Here is a 23,487-nt window from a genome sequence, read left to right as displayed (position 1 = left end):
TCTTGTGTTTTCCATAAAGTGTATGTCAATATCTGGTTTAAACTGTGAATATACTGCTGTGTATTGAAGTTCCTCTTGTTTTGCATAGAAATATACTGAACAACATACAAAGCATAATATATAAAATAACATCTACCTGAGTTTTTTCTTTGAAAGAAGCTCCTTATGTCCATTGTTGCATATCAGTGCATTACTGAAACCGATTTATTTAGCCGTGGAGGGTAACAACTGAAAATATGAAATAAACACACATGTAAGCTAAGACTCTCTAAAGAAACAGCATTGTTGTTGTTCGGCTTTTCATTTCGCCATTTGTTGATTCACTTGAAGAGCAAGTAACGTAACATGGGTCAAGTGATCAGTTTGATATCAATCTTTTGTGATACACCATCATATTTACATCATTTGTACAGTACGAATGATTTGCTTTGGTACCTGGTCAAACTTCAGCTCTCCTCTGTCTGTCTGGCTCCGTTTCTCTGAGCGCACTCGCAGGCAGCAGCTGCCCCGCCCCACTTAGTGCCTGAGCTTGGATCATACCGATATTAGGGGGGATTTACGCACAGTCGTAAAGTCCCACAATGTGCACTATGTGCTTCGAATATTGTGTGTAGTTTTTTGTTTTATACAGTTGTCAGCCAGGCATCTAACTATGAAAAAATTACACTCCAAAAGACCCCGGGCTTCTGAAAAAACAACCCAGGTTTAAGCCCAGTAAACCACCCCCCCCGCTCCGCCACTGATGTAGATGCTCTAAAAGCATGCTGACTGAAAAAGAAGCACACATTTGGAGGAACTGTGCTGTAACTTTTCATAATGTGAAGTTTTCTGACAAAAGTGAATTGAAAACCTCTGCTGTACAGCTTACTAAGGGGCCCTGTGATGGGCCATGTGCAATTACACAAAAGCACAAGTTAAATTTCACCATAACACTGACTGGAGAAAAGCCACTTTGGGATTCTAATTGAGATTACAACTGTTGCACATTACTGTAAAATCAGTGCTGTGATAGTTAGTTTAAGATCACAACCTGATTTAAAACACAGTCTAACATGAACATTCTTGCCCCTGAAAATAGGTCAGGATGGCCGAAAAATGTACTTTAAAATGAGATTTTCTTTTTGTTTCATTGGAACAGTAAAGTACCATAACAAAGAAATGAGTACACCTTTGTAGATATCACAGATACGGAGTTTTTCATGTTTTACATAAAGACTTAGGGCTGCTAGCTTCCTAGTAGCATTTTCTCATTTAAACCATGGTGACTTAAAAGTTTAGCAGCAAGACACTTGTTTCCTTTGTTCCATCAAACATTTCTTTCAGCCATCTGTGTTTATCAGAGCGATATGTGACTAATTTTTTATTGGATCACCAGAAAGTACACAAATACAAGATTAAATATTTTATTTATTTATCAAAGATACATAATTACACATTGATACAATGAACAAGGTGTCTATAAAAATTACACATGGTGTAGGAGAAACATTATTAAAAGCATAAGAAAATCATGTTCTTTGATGATCACATTACATGTATCACATTTTTTAAAGCATAACGTAGGGAGCAAAGTGTTCACAAAAACAGTTTTAGAGGACTTAAACACGATTACTTTTTCCACAGTGCTTGTATGCCTCTTGCAAAAACTATGTACTTTTTACCATAACTCACGATTATCTAAGACCAGACATGAAATGGCCATAGCTTCTTCACAGTCATTGTCCGCGCTGCTGCCCTCAGATCCAGTCTTCTGTACTGGGGGGTAAAATGGCTCTTTTGGTGGTTCATAAAAAATATCTCAAAAAGCGAAGTTGGTGAGGGGACCAGAAACACTGGGTTGCAGAGCAGTTGGTCAGGACTTGCATGTTTCTGGAGAGTCTGCAAAAGCTGTCTTCCTCGTGCTCCTGATTGGATATGTGGAGCCCAGCTCTCACTGGTGGCAGCTAAAGGTAGGCACGCCTTGGAGGCGGAGTTGGTCTCGGGCGCAATCTTTCAAACGAGCCTCACGGCATTTCAGGCAACCTCAGGCCGGAAACAACATCCGGTCGCTCGCGGTCAAAATCCACGCAGAGCTGGTGTTTCGCAGGGATCAGGTTAACACATCAGGCTTAAATCAGAGTGTAAAAATATAAAGAAAAACAAAAAGAGATTTTAAAACACCCAAACTAGCAAAATATCAAAGGAGCATAACATAACAATAACAAGATGATATGAGATACCTGATGAGGCCATGATAGGTGATGTAGACATGTAATGTATAAACGTTTACGGGAGTTAAAGTCGAGCTTATATATATTTTTAAAGTGTATTGTACGTGGGATAGGCTCCAGCACCCCGCGCGAGCCTGAAAAAAGGATAAGCGGAAGCGAATTGATGGATGGATGGTGTATTGTACGTGTTACAAACCATTGTGATATTTTTTTGAAATGAAAAGGATTGACAGAATGGTCAAAAGGAAAATGCAAAAATGTAGTTAGAGAGGAAGATTAACACTTACCCAGTGATATGCACATAGGGAAAGCGAGGCGAGTTATTGTTGATCCCTGGTTTGCAGTTGTTGCGAGCTCGTTTCCCGCAGGCTCTTCTGCACTTCGGGCGTCGCGATGGGGCTCAAAACACCCCAATCAGCCGAAGTAAAGGCAATCCGAGGTGTTAGCAGGCCAAAACTTTTACCTGCTTTTGGTTGATAGAAATAGATTTCGCTCTCTCTGAGGCATAGCCCCAAAATCCGCCGGAGCTGAGACGGATTCTAAATAATCAATTAGTTCTTTTTGGGGGGTGGGGGGAAGAAACAGCAATGAGCTATGAACTAGCATATTTTGGATGTATACCATAATTTTATGAAAATCATACTTTTTATGAATATCATATTTTTTATGAATATCATATTTTTATTACTTCCTTTATTACTTTATTACTTCCTAAGCTCATGAATAATTTATTGGGGCCATAAATCACTCTGTTTGACACAAGGGGCCTAATATCTCTCTCTGTTGTGTTTTGTGATCCACTGCTCCCAGATAGCAAGACGACATTGAATCTATGTTGATTTTTCATCCGAACCGTCGTATATGGTCGGGGTTGAAATGCCAATGTTGTAACAACATTGAAATACTGTGGTAAACCGACGGTCTTACTATAGAGACGTTGTAACGATGTTGATTCACCGTTGTTTTTTTGTCATTGATATTTGATCTATTTATAGTCGACCAGGTGACAACAACAACATCGAGAAAACGTCTATTTATAGTTGACGATCATTCGGCTCCGGTCACCATCAAAAACCATCGATTTGTAGTTGAGCATTAAATTGCATTGCAACTGATCGGGTATAAAGTACCAGAGAAAGTAGATTTATTGTTCATTTGTTATCAATGACTTGGTCTAGTTCACCAGCTTTAAAAAATCGTGTCTACGTGCAATTTATGTATAGTTGACCGGGAAATTAAAGCAGCGATCACTTGGACTATTCCACAGCACCCCTCTCACATTGGTACACCCCCCCCCCCCCCCCCCCCCCCCCCGGTATTCATTGTCTTCTACAGTAGAGCGGGACATTTAATTTACTCTCAGCGGAATTGACCGGAGAAGGCATCAGTTCATGCACTGCACTGGCCTGCACCACGATTAGTATAAGGTAAGAATGAATGATTTTTTTTTCCTACTCGGTATTTCCATGTTTGCATTTGAATAACAGTAAAAAAAAACTTGTTAATGTTGTACATTAACGAGTTTTTTTTTAACTGTTATTTAAATTGTGTCTACTTCTTACAATCCGGCAACAAATAAATTGCACTGCGAACAAAGTATATCAACAAAGAAAACATTTTCGTTTCATAATTTCTTCGTTATATTCCCTTACAAAGCTAGCTTTAACGCTTCGAGGTTTCCTTTGTTCTTGCCGTCGCCTCGGCGCTTGACCCAGACTTTCGCTCTGTAGTTACTTAGTACTACAAAAAATTCTAAATCTGTGATATATGATTGATAAACGTAAAGTTAACTGTATAAACGTGTTCAATGACTTTGTTACTTTTGATGATTGGAGAGCACTCGCTTCAATGCGCACACGAAAACGTTAGACTCAGTTTGAAAGCTCACGCAGCATGCGTGACTGTACGTTGCACGCTCAACTAACTTTACGTTGCACGCGTACATGACTTTCCGTTTGTGCCTTGAATAATGAATAAGGCTACGTCCACACGTACCAGCGTATTTTTGAAACCGCTGATTTTTCTATGCGTTTGCACCTTTTGTCCACACGTAATGTATGTCTGGCCATACATTGTGTTTGTATTTCCAGGCACATTTCACGAAGCAGAACGCAGTCTTCAGAGATATCCACGTGAACGCTGTGATACGTCTGACCTTCAGTCCGAAGAAGAAACCCAGACCAGTCTTAAAAGAAAGCACAAGTAAAACCTTTTTATTCACAAACATATCTTTGATTGTTAAGAATTTATGATCTTGTCTTTTATACATATCTGTGGTGCTTGCATACTGCAATATCACCACATAATATAGTCCAAAAAGTGGAAGTTTGTAAACTTTTTAAAAATGCAAAGCCGTGTACACTTGTGCACTTGAAAAATTCATTGTATGCTGTACCTTCTTGCACGTCTCTGTTTCCTGTGTGTGTTGTTAGAAATCAAACTAACTTTAGGAAACAATATGCCAAAAGCATATTTACAATTACTTAGGACCGTTTTTAATTTATTTTCTTTAGACCAAATCCCCTGTACACATATACGGACTCAGAGGATGAGCAGCCTACAAAAAAACGGTTTCCCCAGGCCCCTCGAGTGAAAATACCAGGTAATAAAATACTGTCTAGTGTCTGTGTACATATCTGTGTCTGACACGAGGAAACTTTTTTGACAAGTTGTCTGTATTCTTAAATACTTAAAAAATTATCTTTTTCTAAACAGCCCTCATCACTCCGCAGTCTGCCCCCCAGCCCACTGATAGCAACCATCATAATGCCCCACCCAGCTTCCGGCACCTTTCGCCACTCCGGCACAAACCGACACAGCTTTGCGATCTCGCCAGCATGCAGAGTCTGATGTCTTCCCTATAGACGGTATGCTTTTAAAAAAGCTTTAAAGCTGCATCACAATGTCATTGTACTCTTATCTTCAAAACACCAGTTTATACTCCTGAATGTCATCTTGTTGTGATTTTTTTTTTCTGTAGATTCCAGAGACTCTGTGAGGCCACTATTACAAGGCAAGTTTGAAAATCTTGGAATTTCACAGTTTACATGGTATAACAAATATATGTGACAGGCAAAAACTAGTAAACACTTTTAGCAGTTACAAGAACTAACAAATGAATATCCAACAAAAGGGAATAGAAATACATTGCACTGCCAATACTTTGGTTTATTCTTTGTATGACTTGAAAATCAGGCTTTAGGGAAAACTAAATGACATGTTTCTATCATCAATTACATGAAGTAAACACACAAGCACTTGCATACACATTTAAGACATGAGACTCGCTAATTCCATCTCATAAAATGTGTCTATAGGTGAGACGCTTTGCGTTGATTGGTGCTGCTGGACCACACTGGAGGTGCGAGTCCGCCGTGTAATGGTTTATGCCATTACAAAGGAGCTGGCCTCTGTACTCAACTGGACAGGGGAAAAAAAAACAAGGACCAGACAAAGCAAAAAAGGGCATTTAAAGAGACAGCGCTGTGCAGATGCATATTTGGTAAGTTTTAACATTTATTGTAGTTTTATGAGCCTAAAGTGAACAATAAAGGGATCAATTGATGTGCTGGGTGCGTTTCACATTTCCTATGTCTGTTTTTTGCTATATTACTTTGTCTTTCTTAATAACAAGACTTTCATGTCCGGTTAATCTGGAGATGGAGTCTTTGGTCTTCGGCTTGTTTTGTCCTCGGGTTGTACACTTTGTACAGCCCGAGGACCCATGTTTTCTTTTTTTTTTTTTTAAAGGATACACGGCACACCATGCTAAGACATATCGCATTTTCAGCTTATAGCTCTTTGGGAATCAAATGCGGCAGTTTGCTGATTTCCGCCTGGTGACTTTCATGTTTATCAGCCTAGGAGTTTACATACTTTCTCCCTGCTGAAGACAATTAACAAGAGCTTATTCATGTGCTCTAATTCCCTTTTTTTGTGTGTGTGTCTATTTTTTGTCCTAGATGGCCTGGCGCAGCAGGTAGGGGCGAACTCTATGTCTGAGTTGGTCTTTGCTCAAGCAGTCCAGAAATGGCTCAGATATGCTCCAGATCGTACGGGTGGCGCAGGAAGCACATCATCCATCCCCATCCCGGAGTAAATAATAAAAAGTGACGTGAAACATAGAAATGTAAATAGGAAACTTTGTCTTTTAATAAAGTATTTTGCAAATGATACATGTCTATTGACCTTTTTTGGTTTTTTGTTTTTTTTCAATAAAAAGCAACTGTGCGAAAGAGGTGGAAAATCAATACCATATCTCAACAGTGTTTCAATATCAGAATCTGACATTGTTTCAATGTCAACAGTGTTAGAAAATATAACGTCGAATCAATGTCAGGTTTCAACATTGATTCAACATCAAAACCTGACGTTGTTTCAACGTTAAAAATGGGTGCAAGAGTGATGTTGGGTCAACGTCACACTTCAACGTTGCTTCAATGACGTCGCCTGATATTGACTCAACATTGTTTCAATGTTTCCTTGCTATCTGGGCTTCTTCCTAGTGATACTATGTACAATGATTAGATTTATAACACTGATGTAACAACCCCAAAATGATGTGTTTGCATTTGTAGAGGGTTGAAACGATAGAAATAGATTAAAACAGACAGATTAAAAAGTGACACATAAAACAAACTTATTTTAGTTTATTTTAATTTAGTTTCATTCATTTCATCATTAATCTGCCCTCACACTACTACACTGCCATTTTAACCATTTTAGGTTCAGGCCATTAGGTGGCACAGTGTACTTGTGGCAGGTGTCAGGTGGGAGTAACGTGTTATGCTGCTATTTCTGCTGCTGGTGTAACCCAGTTCCTAAAATCTTCTCAAACAAAAGAGAAGAAAAAGTAAAACCTTTAATGTTCATTGTTCTTACTTGTCCCTGTTAATGAAAGTGGAGCTAGATCAATATATTTATTTAAACATAAAAGGGACACAGATTTATATATGATGTGCTCTGGTCAAACAAGGGTTAAGTTTTCTCAGAGGGTTGATGAGCTCTGATGAGAGCCTATTGTTTTACTCCACTCCTCACATGTCAGCCAATCGGTGAAGCTCTAGACAGCTCTTGTCCCTCCTTAGTGCCAGCTCCCAAGTTTGCAGTCTCTTGCTTCTACAGCTGAACAGAGCAGGCAGACTAAAACTTTGTTATCGGTAAGCTGGAGAAATTAACATCTAACGAGTTAAAAAATTACCATCTAAACTGATATTTTTCACAAAATATGGTTTTGCATTTGTTGTCGTAGAGGGCAGAGCGAAACCGGAAGGTTTACTGAGCTGTGGCTTCACGTAAACGCTGAGCATACACTCGACGGCGGTAAGCTAAATGTGGCTAATCAGACACGTGATGTGTGGAGTGTGGGTACAGTTGTTGCATGTCTCTGAAACGCACTGCTGTTCTGTTAGTTAGATCGTTAACTAAGTCATTTAACATGTGAAACACTGTAAATGGTTAAAGCAGCTAAAAATAGCTTTGTGAGAGATAATTGTAAGCAGACTTTATCCTGCTTCCTGTTTAATTTTGATGTCAATCTGTTGTTTTACAATACTCAGTATTGAATACTTGGAGGTAATTTTTAGTGTATTTCCACTTGTACTAGTAGGCCTATGGTACAAGCAGGATTAAGCACGTCTATTTTAATACTCCTATTTGTGGACTGAGTCTTTGTGTTTACATGTTATTGAACCTGATTGTTTGCACTTTGTTCAATTTCTGATAAACATTTGCATATTATTCCATTTCTTAAAAGGGGTAATATACTTATTTATTTGTGATTAGATATATATGTACAGTGAGTTTATTCTGATGAATGTAATTAATGTTTACAATGAACGTGAATTATATGCTGACTATAATTCCTGAATGTTTGAAACCCTGTAGATAATCTTTAATATTACTGCAGGTTACAGCTGTGAATTTTGGATATTGATACATTGATACTTTGAAACTTGATATTTTAATGTTGTACAACATGACTGAACTGATGATGATTGAATTGGTGATAGCTGATCTGAATAGTGATTACTGCATTGTGACACTACTTTAGTTTAATTTGTGAGAGTTATTCTTAAAAGTGGATGTGACATATATTTGACCATTGTTTATGGGTCAGGTTTTTTATATGGGACGAATCCAAGGAACAGGTCAGCGAAACCAGAACCCAGAGCGTTCCAGTGTTCACTGGATGGCGAGCCAACCCAAGATCCTAGGAGGCGATATACATACACACGCACACTCATTTGCACATTAATGGACTACAATCCTCTACTGTACAAGTAGTACGGTAGGATAGACAATCACACACACACACTCCTCATTGGACGAACTGTTGCAATACACCCATTTGTCATGGGCCCCACCGGTACCATTTGGACTTAAAAAAGACTAATACTTGTGCACAATTTTATTTTATTTTATTCTATTTTTTTGCTACTTTGGGGAGAATTTTATACTTTATACTTTTGTAAAACTGTTGTAATACTGCATTTATATCTTTGGATTAAGCTTTTAGTAGAGGCTTTTGATTAAAACATTTATTCAGTAGATTACATATATAGTTCTAGTTAGGTTATTACTGCTGAACTGTATATAACCACCATCCTTAACATTGTATTAATTATCATTTCATCAAAGTGTTTATTGAAGCTGCTGGCATTATGTTATAATTTATATTATAGGGGTTATCATAATCAAATATTAACATGTTTATTACAGGTGCAGTTATAACTACTTTAAAATGATTGAGTTAAATATATATATCATAACTCATATGCTGAGTATAGTGTTACAGTAAAATAGAAGCTGAGCAAAGGCCTGAGCAAAGCTTCTTGTGGTATTTGAGTTTGCCTAGTTACAGGTGACGGAAGGATGTCCAGTCCAGGGTGACCTCAAAGGCCTTAGGTCATCACCATATTCAGAAGAGTATGCCACAAGGAGGAACCTCTATGTTACATTTAATTCTTAAAATACCTGAATGTTCTGTACATGCAAATTATGTGCTTGTAAACGCAAGAAGGGGCGTTACAATACCCTGATGTTATAAAAGCAATCTAGAGTGTATTTTGGGTAGAGATGTACAACTGTTTTGCAGTTTACACCTCTCCACGCAGCGTGCATTCATTAAAATCAATTGTTTGAACGACCTCTTCTGGACTATCATTGTTTTGCTCTCATCCTCAATTTCGAACCCGTAACATTTGGTGCATTGGCCCGGGGTTGAGGGAGAAAGTTGGAGGTTGAGACTGAGAGGGTCCAAGGTGCTCAAACAGGCAGACACGAGTCAGTGGTCGAAGTGAGTGGACATAAGCCGGCTTATTTAAAGGTAAGGCACTACCTGTTGAATTATTTCCAAACAGTGCTGAATTGGATCTGAAAACAAATTGAAAGTCTACTCACTGAAAATTACTGGTAAAGGTCTGTTTTGATTTTGGTGAAAATCTCATGAGAAGTTGAAGTTGAAGTAATGATAAGAAAAAGAGTAAAAGTGAGTTAGAGTCTCACTAAAGGTACCGGGTTAAAGTCCCAAAGGAATAAGAATAAAGAGGATTTAGAATAAAGAGGATTTAGAATAAAGAGGATTTAGAATAATAGGTAATTGGTGAAGTTTGTGACAATAAAGTCTCAATTGAATATAAAGCCGGGCTTGGACACCGATATGGTGGGTTTGTGATTATTGGGGTGTCTTCAAAATAATTAAATTGTATAGAAAGGGACTCTGGGAGTCTAACAAGTGCATCGCTCAGAGGTAACGCTTGCCGGAGTCGGGGACGCTCAGATTCCGTCCTCTATGAGGGATAGTCAGTTGGTCACTGTGGAGCTTGGGGCACTCCAGAATAACTAGTGGTTGGACCACTTTGCCGTCCGGGACGGTGGTTTGCACTTTTTTGGTCAGTAGAAACCCGGTTTCGGGCGTGTAACTTTAACTTAAAACTTCGAGAAAGCCTTGGCTGTGAGATGCCACAAATAGAGCTTCAGGGAAAGTTTGGGTTGGTTAACGCTTTTAAATTCAGGTAGGACACTAGCAATCGGGCCACCGTCGGGGACGGGATAATGGCTAAATTGGTCGCAAAAAACTCAGGGAGTTTTCCGCAGGGCGGTTATTATTAAATTTGTCGAAATTCGGTAGGTGTTTTAAAGGCCTAAAAAATCTGTGCAGTTGTAAATATAAAGACGTCTGTAATATAAAATATGAGATCTATGAGTAGGATCAGTCTCTGGGTCAGTAATGCACAGCCGGATGTGCACTGATGGTGTGTGTAAATGCAAATGAGCAGTGGGGACGCGCAGAGAGGGTGGTTTCAGTTTCGACAGTATTGAGCGTTTTGCCAATTTTCCTGTATATAAGAGGTTGGTTTTGCTTATTATGAGAGTATGAATACAGTTTGAATAGATTAGTGTGGATGTATAGTAAATGACTGAATTTTGATAGATGTATATTTCGTGAGCCATAAATGTTGGTGTGTTTTATTTTTCAGTTATGTGTGTGTGGGGAGAAGCGGTGAGGACGATGAGAGGTTTCAGTTTTCTTTTTCTTTTTTCTTTTGACCTGCTCTTTCTGAACATGGAAGGCATGTCCAAAATACTCGTATGAAAGCGTATTTCGAGTGATTTTAACCGTGTGAATGCTGTCAGTATTTGATTTGAGTGACTCTGCATGATTTGTCTGAGTGAGCGGAAAGCGGATGTTTGAGAGAGAAAAGGCAGTGTGTGTGAGACGGGTCATGGCGTCTGAAAGAGGTTAGAATATTTAAAAGTGTGTATGAAATATATTTCTTTTTTTGATGTAAAGTAGGATGTTTTACGTCTCTGGGTTATAATTTCTATGTTTGTATATAGGCTCTGTCTGCCACAGGCACTGCAGCAGGCTGGTTATTTTGAGAGTGTGTCTGTGTCTATGTAAATGAGATGCCTGTGACTTATTTAGAGTGACATTTCCTGTTTACTAATGAGTGGCTAATGACTGACTGCAGAGCCTGGGTGAAGGACGACGTATATTGGTGTTTTAAGGGAAGAATTGCTTTTATTTCTACTTTGTTGGCATTACGGTTGTTAAATACGATGATTACTTTATGATACATGTCTGTCTCATTTTGCATGTGTGCGATTGGCTTTCAAATGTAGTTTTGTAATGTAACCTGTACACTCCATGGAGGAAACAGACCATGGAGTTTTGGAAGAAGATAGCAGAGATATGACTGGCTTTACGTTTAGTCTTGTGTTGACTCCAATAACGGATGGTCAGACAGGGCCGGTTGAAACAGAGGTGCGTGTTTGCTGTGAAATAGGGGCCACTGACCATGACTCAAAACACAAAGGCGGTGAGATGAAAATTACTATGAGTAACGGTTTGACTTTTGACTAGGGAAATAATATGCTTGCTTTTGGGACTATGAAGATATTTGACTTTGAGTGATGTTATGAGAGGTTGACTTTATTTTCTGTTTAAAAACACATAAGTATATGCACTTAGTACACCCACTCAAGAAATGATTGTGTGACTGATGCTACAAAACTGACCTAAAGAATGGTGATGTGTGTGGAGAAGTGAAAGAGCGCTATTTCAATGTGTGTGAGTGAAATGAAGGTATATGGTTTTTAGATAGAATTACTGATTATTTGTAGACTGATTATTAAAAGGAAGTCTCTGCAGAAGCTGTAGAAACAGGAAACCGTGTGTGTGTGTCTGGGACAGGAAATGCATGCCCATAAAAGGGAAGCTCACGGTGACAAGTGTGCACTCAGAGTAGAGAGAGAGATTTAACTCGGGGCAGATGAAGCAAAAGGGAGGTTTTAAGATAAAATGAAGATGATACTAATTATATGCTTTAGTGTGCCAATACAGGTGGACTCTCTCAACTTTGCAACCTTGAGTTCAGCAGAAGAAAAGTAGATTAAAAGAATTGGGTGAAAATAAGCCAGTCTTTGGCTGGAAATTGTGCAGCTTGAGCTCTCACTTTGTCCTTGACCCCGAGAAGAAACGCAAAGGACAGCCAATTTCCTGATGAAGACCGATAGAACATCGTGGACGTGAAGAAGTAACGGAAGCTAAAAGACAGTGCAGGCGAAAGCAGTAACACTGACAACGACTGATGAGTCCAGCAGCATGGGAGACAGCACGTGATGCAATATGCATGCTGGTGAAGAACAGCGTGATATGTCTGCTTGAAGGCACTGACTGTCATATTTGCCAAGCTTGGAGCAATCTTGGAAGAAAAGACAGAAAAAATGAATGGAGAAGAAAACAGAGCAAATGAAAATAAGACTGAAGGAAGAGGAAATACTGAAAGATCAAAACAGAGAAGAAACACACTGTGTTTGCTGGAGCTCTGAAGCCCGAACAGGACACTGTGAATGGAAAAGGACCAGTGAGAGATGAAGCTGGACGAGTTTGACTGCGAGAAGATAGGAGATGATTGGATTGAAATTGAACCCTGAACTCGGGATCGTTTAGGGATGTCCACCCCATCACAACAAAGAGGTAAACAATACAAAAGGTAAAGATAATCAAAATAACTGACAATTATATTAATGAATAGAAGACACACATATACAAATTGTTACATGTGAGATTATTTTTGAAACGAATCAGAAGTGAGATAGTCTGAATCTAGAGCTCAGTGAAAAGATGCATAGATTAAATATGAATACATGAAAATGCAATGAATACATAAGGATGCAATGAAGAAGCAGCTTACACTCATGCAATGAAGAAACTGCTTACACTTAATTAAGATGATCACCTGGCAGGCAATTAAGAAACAGCTTACACTTAGTGTATATTGACATGAATACAGGAGAATGTAATGAAGAACGCAATGAAGGCATGCAATGAAGAAAACAGCTTACACTGCATTTACATGACCACATAACGCAAGGAAGAACACGCTTACATACATGACATAATTGGTATTTTTGAATAGAAAATGAGAAATGGGTCGTTTAGGCGTCCGTGATAATAATGAAAATGTTTTAGTTTGTTATTTTCAGGAGTACAGCAGACCCGCACCAATTCTCCAGATAAAGGAGTCTGAAGAAATTACAGGTTAACATGAATGGATATGTTAAGGCAAGTTTCTGGTTGAATTGTTTACAGTGTCCAGGAACCTGACAGCAAGCCCTAACTGGTGGTGGAAGACCAGGAGGGCTGTGATTTAAGGTGGGGAAGTAAAATTTGGGTTAGTGATTCGGGGACGGAGAAAACTGACTCTTTAACTGGAGAATGGGAAAGTGTCTGTGAGACTGTGAAGCCATATATGCAAAATAGCACACACAAACATACACAATGAAGATCGGCTTGCTACTTGTATGAGTGATAGAATGGTGTGAATGTTTAATAAACTGATTAAACTAGTTTAAAAGTGTGACTTAGGAGTGCTTTGCACTGACTGATGAAAACAAGGGATTAGTATAGAAAGAAAATGAAAATAATTGAATAATGGCATGAGGTTTAAAAAAAAAAAGTATTTCTCTTGCCAAGTTAAATTGTGGAGATATGGCTGAGTATGCAAAAAGTTTGAGAGCTCGTGTGACTGATGACAGAGGAGGTTGCTGTGTGTGTGATTGAGGCCTTAAAGGAGGGGTAGATTGTTAGGAGGTGCAAATTTGATTAAGAGGTGTATAAATTAGTGTTGACATATTGTGAGAACGTGCTTATATGTTAAGGTTGAAGGTGAGTTTGGTAAAATGCTTAAAGGGGGATATTGTGTACGAAACGGTGTAGTTTTTTACGTTTTGGGTGTGTTCTATGGGTGAAATTTAAGATTGTTGAAGATATTTGAGGTTGTTGTTTTATTTTTAAAGAGGGAGTTTTAATAATCATGGACATGTTTAAGGGGTTTTGTAACAGTGCACTTATAAAGAAAAAACCTGTCAGGTGATTTTGTTTGGTACTTTGATGAGCTAATACTCAGCTCTCTTTTTTCTCATTTTTGTTCTAAGCAGGCCTGCAAAAGAAAACAATGAATAACGGCGCCGACAATAGTCTCAGGAGAACAAAAAGTAAGGGGACCTTTTTTGAATTACAATGGGTCAGATTGTGGGTCCCTGTCTAAAAGGATTGCAGCGAGCCAATCCAGTCCAAAAGTATAAAGAACTATTTTCCTAGAAACAACTAAAAAGAAAATAAATGATTATATAAATTAACTGAGTTTACTGAAAGTGGAAATCTGATTATTTGTGCGGACGTTTACCACTACCGGATGTTGATGCGTGTGAGTGAATGTGTGGGAATGGACAGGTGAATGGACGGACCAGGCAGACCATAGGTTGGACCGACTGGACCCTGATAAAAGACTGGACTCAGGTTGAACACATGACTGATAATTGTTCTGTTTTAACTTTTGTTTTATAACACAGGTGGGATCATAAGTGGAGAAGGTGAGTATAACAGGTGATGTTCTGGGTAACACACAGGTTTGAAGTTCTGGAGCATTTATACATAATGCGATAGGAGTAAACTTTTGCTTTAATTCCCAAACCTGAGTGAAGGATTTTGAGTTTGTAACACATGAGATGTGTTAAAAAAAAGGGGGGTGTTAATATATGCGATTAGCTACATGAAATGTGCTGTTTTAGGGGTAATAAGCAAATGTCTATGTGACCTGTACCTAACAACCTTTGTGATGATAAACTTGTTTACCGACTTGCTCTCTTGTAGAACATACAGAATTAGAAAAGGGGAACTTCAGCTCTGAGTTTAGAGCTTGAAATTAAATGTGGGACTTGAAAAGAGGAAGCAAATTTGGTACAGGACGTACTTGAGATGATCAGACGAGAGAAGGAGAAGGTCAGGAATAGTTTAAACTAAGATTGAGAAATTAAATGGGGTAAAAGGGGGTGTAGCTTCAGGGCAGCTCACAGCCTGGCGTAAACGCAAGGTGCTGTCACACAGCTTAAGTTATTTGGTTGATTTATTTTATGACAAAATAATAAGGAAATATTAAAAATATACAACACGTTGAGAAGATCTCTTATGTTATATTTTAGTGTTTAACATGGAAGATGCCTCTCTGGAGCTTCTCTCCTGATGCTACTCCACCAAAAGAAGTTTATTTACAGAGACTATGTCAGCTCCCAAACAGACAACAACAAACCAAGACTAGCAAAAAACAACATGAATATAAATAATAACAAATAAAGAACAATACAGAATCCAAATCTGAACCGAAGAACAAAATAGTGAAATGTGGATTATTGGGTTTTTCTCTGTATATATGAAGCATTTGTAATGTGTATCTGCTATGAAGGCTTGTAGAGGCCAGTTTTTACTCACAAACAAGTGCTCAGCCAGACTGAAAAACAGGAAGCTTTAGTGCACAAGGCATATTAATAAATATAGACACAAAAAGAGGAACTCCCCATATAAACAACGTTCAAAAATGTGTGAAGTATAAAGTACCGAAATAACACTATATAAGTCACAGTTGATGATTCTAATGTTTAAGAGCTCTTGCTGTGCAGAGGTCGATGTTGGTCATAACAGTGATGTCTTTATTTATAGGTTGAGTTCATTTTATACACAATGCATAACTGTGCTTGTTTAGAGTTAATGTTCCGTCCGAAAGGGTTTTAAGCTTCACTGGTGAGAGTGTCCAGGTGATACATGTTGAGGGAAGATGAGAACATAGCAGGTTAATTGCATGCACGCTTACAAACACACATGATATATATATAGGCCAGGCCAAACGCCTGGACTTGATGCAGCTTTCAACTTTACAGCTCCTAACTTGCAGGAATGGCGTGGAGTGTAATGAATGAAAGCAAAACATGCTTACAGACACAAACATGACAGGGGTTTATTTTACAGGGTAAAGGTGGACCACAGGTTGCTTTGTTTTTGCTTAGCAACGACTGAGGTAAAAGGTCTTAAAGATAAATATGCAATAAGTGGACAGGAAACGTGTGAGGGTGAGCCGGGTGAAACAAAATGTTGTAGATAATGGAAACTTGACTAATGGGCATTAACAGTAACCTTTGCATGTTATGTATATGCTTGAAGCCAAAAGAGGCGTAAATCCAGATAGAAAATTTTGAAGTGTGCTTTTTAGCGGAGATTTAGGCTGACATGGGGATGGTGTGTATTTTACTGGGGTTGTGTTTAATAAAACTAAAAGCGTTGCTCACACACATAAAGAGTATTGAGATTGAATAAAGTTAATATAATGGATAGAGCCCAGAACATGATAATATATAAGTGAAATCAAATGTAATGTATGATTTCACTTTTATTGGGAAAATAATTAGCCAAGAAATGTGTATTGAACTCTCCACATACATTGACACTGCGCAACTATGAGTGGGCCATGGAATCAAGAAACTGTTACATATCTGCATTAAACTAGCCAACATGGACTCACCACCACATGATGTTGCCCTGCAGCGGGGGCAGAAAATAATTTGCAAATCAGGGATGTTATGTTGATTATAATATGCTTACCTATGTAGACACACACACAGAAGGGAAAAATTTCAAAACAAAAAAAAAAAAACAACTTGGCTTATCCTGTCAAGCACAGGAGCAAAATAAAAATCTCTTTGGGCTCTATTAAAAATTTCTTTAGTAAAAGTGTAAAAGGCCAAACCCAAGAGGTTGGGCAAACAGGAAAGTCCCTCCAGTATCAGGAGTTAATAGTCAGGAAACATTTTACACACTAACGCCTTCTTTCTTAAAAACTACTGACTCATAAATGCCGATAGACATACAAGTCCACATACATCCAAATGTACATTTAGACATTAAACGTCGAGACGCATGTACACACACATTGGCACACAGGCACAGAGTCTAACTGAAGAGCTTAACAAAGCAGACGTGGCAGTAGGATTTATCATTTTGTCTGATATGATATTGTGAACCAACTTTGAATAATGACAGGAACCTTAGATGAACACAGTAGGTTAGTAAGGGGTAGCAGAGAGAGGGTCAAAGCGAAGGTAGTGGACCTGGGAATGGTGTAGTGACGTCTTTGGAAGACGTCAAAAGAGGGAATTGTAATATTTAAAGAAATTAGGTCACTGCTGAACTGTATATAACCACCATCCTTAACATTGTATTAATTATCATTTCATCAAAGTGTTTATTGAAGCTGCTGGCATTATGTTATAATTTATATTATAGGGGTTATCATAATCAAATATTAACATGTTTATTACAGGTGCAGTTATAACTACTTTAAAATGATTGAGTTAAATATATATATCATAACTCATATGCTGAGTATAGTGTTACAGTAAAATAGAAGCTGAGCAAAGGCCTGAGCAAAGCTTCTTGTGGTATTTGAGTTTGCCTAGTTACAGGTGACGGAAGGATGTCCAGTCCAGGGTGACCTCAAAGGCCTTAGGTCATCACCATATTCAGAAGAGTATGCCACAAGGAGGAACCTCTATGTTACATTTAATTCTTAAAATACCTGAATGTTCTGTACATGCAAATTATGTGCTTGTAAACGCAAGAAGGGGCGTCACAATACCCTGATGTTATAAAAGCAATCTAGAGTGTATTTTGGGTAGAGATGTACAACTGTTTTGCAGTTTGCACCTCTCCACGCAGCGTGCATTCATTAAAATCAATTGTTTGAACGACCTCTTCTGGACTATCATTGTTTTGCTCTCATCCTCAATTTCGAACCCGTAACATTATGTTTGGCTATAACTGCAAAGTTTGGGTGCATACGTGTTAGTCTGTTCCAGGAAGTACACCAGATGTCCCAGAGATAAGCGACAGCGAAGACGAGCTGAGGGGAAGCACCTGGGGTCGAGCCGAAGACGATGTTCTTTAAAACTGTGTTCAAAGTTAACTGAACGTTTGTGGTTTTGCATTGACGTATGCTGTACTGGATCTGCCTGGCAACAGAAAAGGGGGCTGTACTATCTTACCCCTATAAAACCTTTGTTCTGACTATTGTAAGATAGTTTAATACTGAATCTGCACAGTATTGGCTCACACATGTGTAATTCATTAAAATGTCGTCTAATTGCACCAGGCCGGGTCAGTGGTTATTTTGGATTCCTCCTCAATATCTGAACCTTAAGCAAGCTAGAAGACTGGCATCCTTTCTGGGTATCCAGTTAGGGAAGCAACGCATTAATAAGAGAATTCTGGGTAAAACCAAAGTTACTTTCCCTAGTAACTAGTTACTTTGAAAGTAACGAGTAACTTGAAGTAACTGAGTTACTTTTGAGTTACTGAGTTACTAATTTAAAGTAACTTACCCAACACTGGTAGTGGTAGAAAATCATCCTTTGGGTCCAAAAGAAACAGAGCTGACACATCACGGCTGTGACAAACACAAACTAAACACGGCAAACTTACGAGTTTGTCGCATTTAGAAATGTAGAAGGTGGAAAGGCGTCCTCGGGAAAACAGGTGACCTCCTGTTTGCACATTATGGACGAGCTCATAATCAGAGGAAATGTTGAAGCTCGGCTCTCAGTGCTTCCTGTACAGGTGAGGGAGGAAGGTCTCTGAGAGCTGCTGCTCAGGTCACATGACTTCTTTTGGATGATGGGACTGGCTGGACTGGTTTCATCTCTGACGTCTTCCTAAATCCACTAACATCTCATATGATTTCAGGTCCCTGCTGTTCCCAACATTTTCTCCATATTTCTTAATTAACGAATGACACAAATAACACAACAAACACAGTTAAGACACAAAGCTTTATCCTGCAGCACAGTCTGATCTCTCTGAGGCAGCTTCCTGTCAGCTCTTTAAAGATCTTCAGGTAAAGTTCTCCAGGCTTCTTGAAGGATGTTCACAGCTCTTCTTTGGATGCTGGCTAGAATAAACAGATTCAAATGATCTACTGCCACCAGCGTACAATGAATCTGAGGATAGGACACACCTGATGCTTCAGATCCCAGAGAAGAAGAAGGACACATTTGTAGAAACCTTTGGATCAGGACGGCCTTCGTCGCTGTGATGTCATCAGCCTTTGAGGGACTCTGTCAGGGCGGTGACAGGAAGTGACCTCAGACTAAAGGTCATTTGTGGAGCTGAGATAATGGACAGCATCAACTGCACCTGAAAAGACTCTCACTTTCCTGCTGGATTCAAACATTTATCATCAATAGGTGATCATGGCTCAAGAGTTGGGAGTTCGCCTTGTAATCGAAAGGTTTCCGGTTCGAGCCCCGGCTTGGACAATCTCGGTCGTTGTGTCCTTGGGCAAGACACTTCACCCGTTGCCTACTGGTGGTGGTCAGAGGGCCCGGTGGCGCCAGTGTCCGGCAGCCTCGCCTTTGTCAGTGCACCCCAGGGTGGCTGTGGCTACAATGTAGCTGCCATCACCAGTGTGTGAATGGGTGTGTAAAGCGCTTTGGGGTCCTTAGGGGACTAGTAAAGCGCTATACAAATACAGGCCATTTACCATTTTAAACTAAGAATAAACACACAAGTCAAAGACGTTCCTACATCAGGGAATAAAGATAAGTTCCACACATACTGACAGGTCTGCAGTGACATGTTCAACACTAATAACATGATCCAGGTATGAAGTTGACCTTTGACCTCAAACCCAGAAACAAACATCACTGATTTGTCAGTTATGGGGCTGATGACATCACTGCCCTGTCACTGTACACTGCGATCATAAATGTGTGTTCATCACATTAATATCAGCTCAGATGTGTTCTTGTAGAACAGCTTCATCCTTTTATTTTAGCTGGAGGCTCAAACAGACCTGGGAGTTCATAAAATATAAAAGCAGAATTCAACGAGCTTTTAAAAATTCTTGTATACAACAAAGCTTCAAAGCTTACATCAGTCTGTGCTGTCGCTCTTTACTCTCACAGTCAGAGAAATGGAAAGGACAGCAGGGGGTGGTGCAGTGCAGGAGTGCAGTCCTGCTGAGGAGCCGGCCTCTCCAGTAATGAGGGTAGGCAGGTCCTTTGAGTCCTGGCCCTGGTTTGAGAATTACCACACTCGATCTATTCTGGGCCAATCAGCAGGGTCGGGATGGGGGTTGTTAAAAATACTCCACTCTAAGGAAAAGAGAGAAATTGAGAAATCAGGGTCATGAAGATGTGTTAAAGGAAGTTCAGATCTGCAGTTTAGCTGCCACAGCTTGCTCTGATCTGTGTCTCCCTTAATATCATGGACTGAAAATTCTCTGCTAAAGAATTTGATGTTGTTCCTCTCACAGAATAAGAGCACTGAGGCCAGTGAAGCATCAGTGTGTCTAGAAAAGAGTCCAGAGTGGAAATACAGCCTAACTGTGACTCTGCCAAAAGGACTCCAATATTTCTCTGAACACTGAGGCTGTGCAGACATCATCGTCCTGATGCACACTATTAGTGCTGAACAGGTAGCAGTCATAGGAAGGCAGACAGCAACTCGCTGGATGTTCCTTGCAGAACAGCAGTGAGAGCATCGGCTCAATGAAAAGCTGTCAGCACAAACAGCAACCTGACATCAAACGATTCCCACACTGCCTTCTTCCTGTAACCTGCTGCTGCAGCCAGCAGAGCCACATCTTTGTGTCGATGCTTTATGAAAACAAGAAAAACCAACTATAAATAAATGATATTATTGCTGCTGTGAGTTCACATTGTCTCCAGTCTATGAGAGTTAATAACAAACACATGAACAAGCTCTTATTTCACTGTTTGCAGAGAGCAAAGCTGTGTCTACAAATCTGCCTGTGTCAGTACAGCATGTTATACAGGATGTCTCACTTCCTGTGGTTACAGTGGGGAATGTGGTTGCTAAGCAACTTTTATCTCATATATGGACCTTTTCCTGTTTTCAGACTTCTCCAAGTTCCCTTCATTGTTCGCTTCCTTTGTGTGACCCCCGCCCAGATTAAAGAGTCAATGCTGGATGTTTCTGTGCCTCTGTGGGTCCTGTGTTTGGTTTATGTTTCTCTGTGATTGTTACATAAGGGTAATTCACCATGACTGAGACTTGAACACTGTTTACACCTCCACAGGAGTTTTCCTCGAATCAACAATTTCTATCTTCATCAGGTTCTATATGTAAACACTTTTCCAGGGATTTCTTTGCATTAAAGTGTCAATTAGTTTCAGTTTCAGTCTGGACTGGAAAAAGTTCCTTAGTGGTGACTTTCATGTCAATATATGTTAACTTCTTGGTTGTTTTGTCTCACGGTTTAAATTTTAGGATTTTATTTTCTGCATAAAGATAAAAAGAATTTCCTTCCATGCCAGGAGACTGAGGAGTAGGGATGGGTACCGGGTGTCCGGTGCCATGATGGCACCGGTTCTGACATAAACGGTAGTAACCAGACCGAAAAGCAGCGCACATTTCGGTGCTTTATTTCAGTGCTTCTTTTTCCTGAGATGTCATACACTTTGGATTCTAGCCAATCATTTTACCTTTCCAAGGATAGTAGGCGGGGCCAGGTACGTACGTTCTTTTAGAGCAGAGCTACAGATTAAAAAAGGCGAAGCGGTCAAAAGTCTGGCTGTACTTCGCAGCAAAAGATGCAAACTCAGCAGCCTGCAACAAGTGCTTTAAGCTGATACTGTGCAAAGGAGGTAACACCTCGAATCTGATGAAACACCTGGCGACGCATAGCGGGTTTTTTTTAAAGCCGAGAAATGCACCGTATTTGATAGCTTGCTGCGAGACCTCACACCGAGCACATCTACTGCGGGTGTGGCTCCATTAGCGAGTTAGCGTGGATTGCCCCGTGGGGCTGGACGGTGTTTATCATTTTGCAGAAAAAAGAAGACTGCTAAAAATAAAAACATAAGAGGTTTTTGGACAAACTTTGTGTTCTCCACCGTTTAAGCACCGGCACCGTTTCAAAAGTACCGGTTTGGCATCGGTATTGGATGAAGCCTAAATGATACCCATCCCTACTCAGGAGGGGAAGAGACTTCCAACATGACAAATGATTGATGATTGTCTCTGTTTCAAAGGTTCAAACTGTTGAGTTTGATTTAAACACACCTCTGAGGAAGGATGGATACCTTCTTGTTGGTCTTGTTGGAGCATGAAGGCATCACATGTTCAAAGAAAGAAACCTCTGAGGGCTTTTTTTAAGCCATTAAGTAGGACTTGATGGCTTGGGCCCAGCGACACCCCTCTGAGGGTGTCAAGTCTCAGTTTACAGCTTCTCTATGTGACATTTGAAGTTCACTTCCTGTTTTTCCAGCACCTTCATGATTATTTACTAGATTTCTTTTACATAAAGCTCAGTTAATAACTGTTGTGTTGCAATAGATGTCCAGTGGTGTTTTTCAATGCTGTGATATTATAAATATTCAAACGGTGAGCTGTTTGATGAATTTTTTATTTTCACTTATCTTTGTCTGTGCTTTTTTTTTTAGTTTAGTTTAGTTCATTTACACAGGCAGGTTCAGGTGTGAATCAGAATCAGAAAGGGTTTTATTGCCAAATGTTGAGCAGGTTTACAACATTAGGAAATTGCTGCGGTACTTATTGCGAAACATACTTTAACGCAAACACTTAAATAAACATAAAAATTAAAAGTGCTAAGTAGATTGATATATACATGTACGCAAGTGATGATCTGTGCAAAAACAGAACAGATGGAGAGAACACAGTGTAGGGTCATGTGTTAGTGGTGGGAACAGTCATATGGTTATTGTTCATGAGTCCAACAGCAGAGGGGAAGAAACTGTTCTTATGGCGAGAGGTTCTGGTGCGAATGGACCGGAGCCTCCTGCCTGAGGGGAGCAGGTCAAACAGACTGTGTCCAGGGTGAACAAACACCCACCTCTCATTATTATTATGGTCTGTGCACAAACGTGTGCTGTCCATTCACTCAATCTAAATCTATTCTGTTTTTCTACTTTCAATAGAGAATCTTATGTGCAGCTTTCTGACTGTTACTGACACTCAGCACAACCACAGACAGACTGAAATTTACTGCTGTGGAAAAGCTGGAAATAGAAACATGTGATTGGTCAGAATTGCTTGTGAATATTAATAAATTTGAGCTTGTACTTTATTTAAATATTAATTTTATTAATTCAAAAAACCTGAACATAATGTTTCTCATAGCCAGTTTGTTTTTTTAAGGCAGTCACTGGTGAGGGAGGCGTGCTCTGGACACTCAGGCACACCCACAAATGCCTCTCTGTGTTTTTCCTTCTTTCCCAAAGTTTCTGTGTACTGACCTTTGTGCTTGTACCTGATGCTGATCGTCTCCGTGTGAAGGGAAGTGAATCAGTGTGTAATGTTTTCCTGGCTAACATCAGTTGTGTGCAGCTTAGTTCCAGCACAAATCTGCCGCTCCATAGTTCACAGTAACGGACTCACAGCTGGACCAACGAGGCCGACCCG

The 23,487-nt window shown here is 39.6% G+C and overlaps 3 long non-coding RNA genes across 3 annotated transcripts; all 3 read left to right on the top strand.

The window, feature by feature from the left end:
- The first annotated feature begins 3,528 nt into the window (after positions 1 to 3,528).
- Positions 3,529 to 5,040, top strand: LOC134624211 (uncharacterized). Its single transcript, XR_010093478.1, has 4 exons — positions 3,529 to 3,637; positions 4,301 to 4,412; positions 4,724 to 4,812; positions 4,926 to 5,040. It is a non-coding gene; the product is annotated as an uncharacterized LOC134624211 (long non-coding RNA).
- A 106-nt stretch (positions 5,041 to 5,146) lies between these two features.
- LOC134624212 (uncharacterized) lies at positions 5,147 to 6,383 on the top strand. Its single transcript, XR_010093479.2, has 3 exons — positions 5,147 to 5,223; positions 5,528 to 5,712; positions 6,173 to 6,383. It is a non-coding gene; the product is annotated as an uncharacterized LOC134624212 (long non-coding RNA).
- Positions 6,384 to 7,337: 954 nt separating this feature from the next.
- Positions 7,338 to 8,649, top strand: LOC134624224 (uncharacterized). Its single transcript, XR_010093492.1, has 3 exons — positions 7,338 to 7,369; positions 7,462 to 7,532; positions 8,329 to 8,649. It is a non-coding gene; the product is annotated as an uncharacterized LOC134624224 (long non-coding RNA).
- Positions 8,650 to 23,487: the final 14,838 nt, after the last annotated feature.

This window comes from Pelmatolapia mariae, linkage group LG3_W, assembly GCF_036321145.2.
Source record: "Pelmatolapia mariae isolate MD_Pm_ZW linkage group LG3_W, Pm_UMD_F_2, whole genome shotgun sequence".
NCBI lineage: Eukaryota > Metazoa > Chordata > Actinopteri > Cichliformes > Cichlidae > Pelmatolapia > Pelmatolapia mariae.
Note: the sequence above shows the minus strand (reverse complement) of the source record. Positions and strands in the feature narration are given on the sequence as shown.